Raw genomic sequence first — 7,594 nt, 5'->3', positions numbered from 1 at the left:
GAATCAGGCTTCACGTCACCCACCACTGGAACAGGCCACTGTCACACATTTAGGCCCCGGCACCCAGACAGAGGAGAGCGGTCCCGTAACAGAGAATCTGGCCTTATGTCAGCGCAGAATCTGTCTTCATGTCATAGCAGAGAATCAGGCTTCACGTCACCCACCACTGGAACAGGCCACTGTCACACATTTAGGCCCCGGCACCCAGACAGAGGAGAGAGGTCCTGTAACAGAGAATCTGGCCTTATGTCAGCACAGAATCTGTCTTCATGTCATAGCAGAGTTTCAGGCATCACGTCACCCACCACTGGAACAGGCCACTGTCACACATTTAGGCCCCGGCACCCAGACAGAGGAGAGAGGTCCTGTAACAGAGAATCTGGCCTTATGTCAGCACAGAATCTGTCTTCATGTCATAGCAGAGAATCAGGCATCACGTCACCCACCACTGGAACAGGCCACTGTTACACATTTAGGCCCAGGCACCCAGGCAGAGGAGAGAGGTCCCGTAACAGAGAATTTGGCCTTATGCAGCGCAGAATCTGTCTTCATGTCATAGCAGAGAATCAGGCTTCACGTCACCCACCACTGGAACAGGCCACTGTCACACATTTAGGCCCCGGCACCCAGACAGAGGAGAGAGGTCCTGTAACAGAGAATCTGGCCTTATGTCAGCACAGAATCTGTCTTCATGTCATAGCAGAGAATCAGGCATCACGTCACCCACCACTGGAACAGGCCACTGTCACACATTTAGGCCCAGGCACCCAGGCAGAGGAGAGAGGTCCCGTAACAGAGAATCTGGCCTGATGTCAGCGCAGAATCTGTCTTCATGTCATAGCAGAGAATCAGGCTTCACGTCACCCACCACTGGAACAGGCCACTGTCACATATTTAGGCCCAGGCACCCAGGCAGAGGAGAGAGGTCGCGTAACAGAGAATCTGGCTTCATGTCAGCACAGAATAAGTCTTTATGTCATAGCAGAGAATCAGGCTTCACGTCACCCACCACTGGAACAGGCCACTGTCACATATTTAGGCCCAGGCACCCAGGCAGAGGAGAGAGGTCGCATAACAGAGAATCTGGCTTCATGTCAGCACAGAATAAGTCTTCATGTCATAGCAGAGAATCAGGCTTCACGTCACCCACCACTGGAACAGGCCACTGTCACACATTTAGGCCCCGGCACCCAGACAGAGGAGAGGTTCATTCAACTTTGGGTTGCCCCGCAATATAATGGTAAAATGAAATTAAAAATAGTATTGAATGAGGAAGTGCCCTGGAGTAGAATAATATATTGTTAAGGGGAGGTAGTTAATATCTAATCTGCACAAGGGATGGACAGGTCCTGTGGGATCCATGCCTGGTTCATTTTTATGAACGTCAGCTTGTCCACATTGGCTGTAGACAGGCAGCTGCGTTTGTCTGTAATGACGCCCCCTGCCATGCTGAATACACGTTCAGACAAAACGCTGGCCGCCGGGCAGGCCAGCACCTCCAAGGCATAAAAGGCTAGCTCTGGCCACGTGGACAATTTGGAGACCCAGAAGTTGAATGGGGCCGAACCATCAGTCAGTACGTGGAGGGGTGTGCACAGGTACTGTTCCACCATGTTAGTGAAATGTTGCCTCCTGCTAACACGTTCCGTATCAGGTGGTGGTGCACTTAGCTGTGGCGTGTTGACAAAACTTTTCCACATCTCTGCCATGCTAACCATGCCCTCAGAGGAGCTGGGCGTGACACAGCTGCGTTGGCGACCTCTTGCTCCTCCTCTGCCTTCGCCTTGGGCTTCCACTGGTTCCCCTGTGACATTTGGGAATGCTCTCAGTAGCGCGTCTACCAACGTGCGCTTGTACTCGCGCATCTTCCTATCACGCTCCAGTGTAGGAAGTAAGGTGGGCACATTGTCTTTGTACCGGGGATCCAGCAAGGTGGCAACCCAGTAGTCCGCACACGTTAAAATGTGGGCAACTCTGCTGTCGTTGCACAGGCACTGCAGCATGTAGTCGCTCATGTGTGCCAGGCTGCCCAGAGGTAAGGACAAGCTGTCCTCTGTGGGAGGCGTATCGTCATCGTCCTGTGTTTCCCCCCAGCCACGCACCAGTGATGGGCCCGAGCTGCTTTGGGTGCCACCCCGCTGTGAACATGCTTCATCCTCATCCTCCTCCACCTCCTCCTCATCCTCGTCCTCCTCGTCCTCCAGTAGTGGGCCCTGTCTGGCCACATTTGTACCTGGCCTCTAGTGTTGCAAAAAACCTCCCTCTGAGTCACTTCGAAGAGACTGGCCTAAAAGTGCTAAAAATGACCCCTCTTCCTCCTCTTCCTCCTGGGCCACCTCCTCTTCCATCATCGCCCTAAGTGTTCTCTCAAGGAGACATAGAAGTGGTATTGTAACGCTGATAACGGCGTCATCGCCACTGGCCATGTTGGTGGAGTACTCGAAACAGCGCAACAGGGCACACAAGTCTCGCATGGAGGCCCAGTCATTGGTGGTGAAGTGTGTCTGATCCACAGTGCGACTGACCCGTGCGTGCTGCAGCTGAAACTCCACTATGGCCTGCTGCTGCTCGCACAGTCTGTCCAGCATATGCAAGGTGGAGTTCCACCTGGTGGGTACGTCGCATATGAGGCGGTGAGCGGGAAGGCCAAAATTATGCTGTAGCGCAGACAAGCGAGCAGCGGCAGGGTGTGAACGCCGGAAGCGCGAACAGACGGCCCGCACGTTATGCAGCAGCTCTGACATGTCGGGGTAGTTGCGAATGAACTTCTGCACCACCAAATTCAGCACATGCGCCAGGCAAGGGATATGCGTCAAACCGGCTAGTCCCAGAGCTGCAACGAGATTTCGCCCATTATCGCACACCACCAGGCCGGGCTTGAGGCTCACCGGCAGCAACCACTCGTCGGTCTGTTGTTCTATACCCCACCACAACTCCTGTGCGGTGTGGGGCCTGTCCCCCAAACATATGAGTTTCAGAATGGCCTGCTGACGTTTACCCCGTGTTGTGCTGAAGTTGGTGGTGAAGGTGTGTGGCTGACTGGATGAGCAGGTGGAAGAAGAGGAGGAGGAAGCTGAGGAGGAGACAGGAGGCAAAGAATGTTGCCCTGCGATCCTTGGCGGCAGAAGGACGTGCGCCAAACAGCTCTCCGCCTGGGGCCCAGCCGCCACTACATTTACCCAGTGTGCAGTTAGGGAGATATAGCGTCCCTGGCCGTGCTTACTGGTCCACGTATCTGTGGTTAGGTGGACCTTGCCACAGATGGCGTTGCGCAGTGCACACTTGATTTTATCGGACACTTGTTTGTGCAGGGAAGGCACGGCTCTCTTGGAGAAGTAGTGGCGGCTGGGAACAACATACTGTGGGACAGCAAGTGACATGAGCTGTTTGAAGCTGTGTGTGTCCACCAGCCTAAATGACAGCATTTCATAGGCCAGTAGTTTAGAAATGCTGGGATTCAGGGCCAGGGATCGAGGGTGGCTAGGTGGGAATTTACGCTTTCTCTCAAATGTTTGTGAGATGGAGAGCTGAACCCTGCCGTGTGACATGGTTGAGATGCTTGGTGACGCAGGTGGTGGTGTTGGTGGTACATCCCATGTTTGCTGGGCGGCAGGTGCCAACGTTCCTCCAGAGGCAGAGGAAGAGGCCGAGGCGGCGGCAGCAGCAGCAGAAGAGGCCGAGGCGGCGGCAGCAGCAGAAGAGGCCGAGGCGGCAGCAGCAGAAGAGGCAGCAGGGGGAGCCTGAGTGACTTCCTTGTTTTTAAGGTGTTTACTCCACTGCAGTTCATGCTTTGCATGCAGGTGCCTGGTCATGCAGGTTGTGCTAAGGTTCAGAACGTTAATGCCTCGCTTCAGGCTCTGATGGCACAGCGTGCAAACCACTCGGGTCTTGTCGTCAGCACATTGTTTGAAGAAGTGCCATGCCAGGGAACTCCTTGAAGCTGCCTTTGGGGTGCTCGGTCCCAGATGGCGGCGGTAAGTAGCAGGCAGAGTCTCTTGGCAGCGGGAGTTCTGATTTTGCCCACTGCTCCCTCTTTTGCTACGCTGTTGGCTCGGTCTCACCACTGCCTCTTCCTCCGAACTGTGAAAGTCAGTGGCACGACCTTCATTCCATGTGGGGTCTAGGACCTCATCGTCCCCTGCATCGTCTTCCACCCAGTCTTGATCCCTGACCTCCTGTTCAGTCTGCACACTGCAGAAAGACGCAGCAGTTGGCACCTGTGTTTCGTCATCATCAGAGACGTGCTGAGGTGGTATTCCCATGTCCTCATCATCAGGAAACATAAGTGGTTGTGCGTTAGTGCATTCTATCTCTTCCACCCCTGGTGAAGAGCTAGGTGGATGCCCTTGGGAAACCCTGGCAGCAGAGTCTTCAAACAGCATAAGAGACTGCTGCATAACTTGAGGCTCAGACAGTTTCCCTGATATGCATGGGGGTGATGTGACAGACTGATGGGCTTGGTTTTCATGCGCCATCTGTGCGCTTTCTGCAGAAGACTGGGTGGGAGATAATGTGAACGTGCTGGATGCACTGTCGGCCACCCAATTGACTAATGCCTGTACCTGCTCAGGCCTTACCATCCTTAGAACAGCATTGGGCCCCACCAAATATCCCTGTAAATTCTGGCGGCTACTGGGACCTGAGGTAGTTGGTACACTAGGACATGTGGCTGTGGCAGAACGGCCACGTCCTCTCCCAGCACCAGAGGGTCCACTAACACCAACACGACCATGTCCATGTCCGCGTCCGCGTCCCTTATTAGATGTTTTCCTCATTGTTCCCGTTCACCACAATTTTGAGAATGACAAATTTGGGAATAGTTTTTCAACCCAGAAAAAAAAAGTGCTTTTACGGTCACTACAAATAACTTGACCAGCTAAAACAGTACAGATTTGCTTGAATAGAAATGTGAGACCTGTTTTTTTTTGCACTGTGTGACAGGTTAAGGTTTAATCTCAGAATCAGACTGCTATCTGCACGGTAGCGTGTGTCTTAGGTTTTTCTGAATGACACTATCAGTACCTTCAATGTAAGATATCCTTTTTGGGATAGATTTCAAGTAGGCCTCAAATACCAGAAACTAGTTATTTTGAGAATGGCAAATTTGGGAATAGTTTTTCAACCCAGAAAAAAAAATTTGCTTTTACGGTCACTAGAAATAACTTGACCAGCTAAAACAGTACAGATTTGCTTGAATAGAAATGTGAGACCTGTTTTTTTTTGCACTGTGTGACAGGTTAAGGTTTAATCTCAGAATCAGACTTCTATCTGCACGGTAGCGTGTGTCTTAGGTTTTTCTGAATGACACTATCAGTACCTTCAATGTAAGATATCCTTTTTGGGATAGATTTCAAGTAGGCCTTAAATACCAGAAACTAGTTATTTTGAGAATGGCAAATTTGGTAATAGTTTTTCAACCCAGAAAAAAAAATGTGCTTTTACGGTCACTACAAATAACTTGACCAGCTAAAACAGTACAGATTTGCTTGAATAGAAATGTGAGACCTGTTTTTTTTTGCACTGTGTGACAGGTTAAGGTTTAATCTCAGAATCAGACTTCTATCTGCACGGTAGCGTGTGTCTTAGGTTTTTCTGAATGACACTATCAGTACCTTCAATGTAAGATATCCTTTTTGGGATAGATTTCAAGTAGGCCTCAAATACCAGAAACTAGTTATTTTGAGAATGGCAAATTTGGGAATAGTTTTTCAACCCAGAAAAAAAAAGTGCTTTTACGGTCACTACAAATAACTTGACCAGCTAAAACAGTACAGATTTGCTTGAATAGAAATGTGAGACCTGTTTTTTTTTGCACTGTGTGACAGGTTAAGGTTTAATCTCAGAATCAGACTTCTATCTGCACGGTAGCGTGTGTCTTAGGTTTTTCTGAATGACACTATCAGTACCTTCAATGTAAGATATCCTTTTTGGGATAGATTTCAAGTAGGCCTCAAATACCAGAAACTAGTTATTTTGAGAATGGCAAATTTGGGAATAGTTTTTCAACCCAAAAAAAAAAAAGGGCTTTTACGGTCGCTACAAATAACTTGACCAGCTAAAACAGTACAGATTTGCTTGAATAGAAATGTGAGACCTGTTTTTTTTTGCACTGTGTGACAGGTTAAGGTTTAATCTCAGAATCAGACTTCTATCTGCACGGTAGCGTGTGTCTTAGGTTTTTCTGAATGACACTATCAGTACCTTCAATGTAAGATATCCTTTTTGGGATAGATTTCAAGTAGGCCTCAAATATCAGAAACTAGTTATTTTGAGAATGGCAAATTTGGGAATAGTTTTTCAACCCAGAAAAAAAAATGTGCTTTTACGGTCACTACAAATAACTTGACCAGCTAAAACAGTACAGATTTACTTGAATAGAAATGTGAGACCAGTTTTTTTTTTGCACTGTGTGACAGGTTAAGGTTTAATCACAGAATCAGACTTCTATCTGCACGGTAGCGTGTGTCTTAGGTTTTTCTGAATGACACTATCAGTACCTTCAATGTAAGATATCCTTTTTGGGATAGATTTCAAGTAGGCCTCAAATACCAGAAACTAGTTATTTTGAGAATGGCAAATTTGGGAATAGTTTTTCAAACCAGAAAAAAAAAAGTGCTTTTACGGTCGCTACAAATAACTTGACCAGCTAAAACAGTACAGATTTGCTTGAATAGAAATGTGAGACCTGTTTTTTTTTGCACTGTGTGACAGGTTAAGGTTTAATCACAGAATCAGACTTCTATCTGCACGGTAGCGTGTGTCTTAGGTTTTTCTGAATGACACTATCAGTACCTTCAATGTAAGATATCCTTTTTGGGATAGATTTCAAGTAGGCCTCAAATACCAGAAACTAGTTATTTTGAGAATGGCAAATTTGGGAATAGTTTTTCAAACCAGAAAAAAAAAAGTGCTTTTACGGTCGCTACAAATAACTTGACCAGCTAAAACAGTACAGATTTGCTTGAATAGAAATGTGAGACCTGTTTTTTTTTGCACTGTGTGACAGGTTAAGGTTTAATCACAGAATCAGACTTCTATCTGCACGGTAGCGTGTGTCTTAGGTTTTTCTGAATGACACTATCACTAGCTTCAATGTAAGATATCCTTTTTGGGATAGATTTCAAGTAGGCCTCATATACCAGAAACTAGTTATTTTGAGAATGGCAAATTTGGGAATAGTTTTTCAACCCTTAACAAAAAGTGTGCTTTTACGGTCACTACAAATAACTTGACCAGCTAAAACAGTACAGATTTGGTTGAATAGAAATGTCAGGTCTATTTTTTAGGCGCTGGGTGACAGGCTCAACTTGCCCCTGATGTAGTATATGGCCAAAAAATAACCACACTGTTGATGGTTAAATGCACTTGGGTGACACAGGCTCAGCCTGCACCAGATGTAGTATATGGCCAAAAAATAATCAGACTGTTGATGGTTAAATGCACTTCGGTGACACAGGCTCAGCCTGCAGCTGATGTAGTATATGGCCAAAAAATAACCAGACTGTTGATGGTTAAATGCACTTCGGTGACACAGGCTCATCCTGCAGCTGATGTAGGATATAGCACAAAATAACCACACTATTGATGGTTAAAT

Source organism: Bufo bufo, chromosome 4 (genome assembly GCF_905171765.1).
Source record: "Bufo bufo chromosome 4, aBufBuf1.1, whole genome shotgun sequence".
NCBI classification, from domain to species: Eukaryota; Metazoa; Chordata; class Amphibia; order Anura; family Bufonidae; genus Bufo; species Bufo bufo.
The sequence above is the reverse complement of the archived record's forward strand: the minus strand, read 5'-3'. Positions refer to the sequence as shown.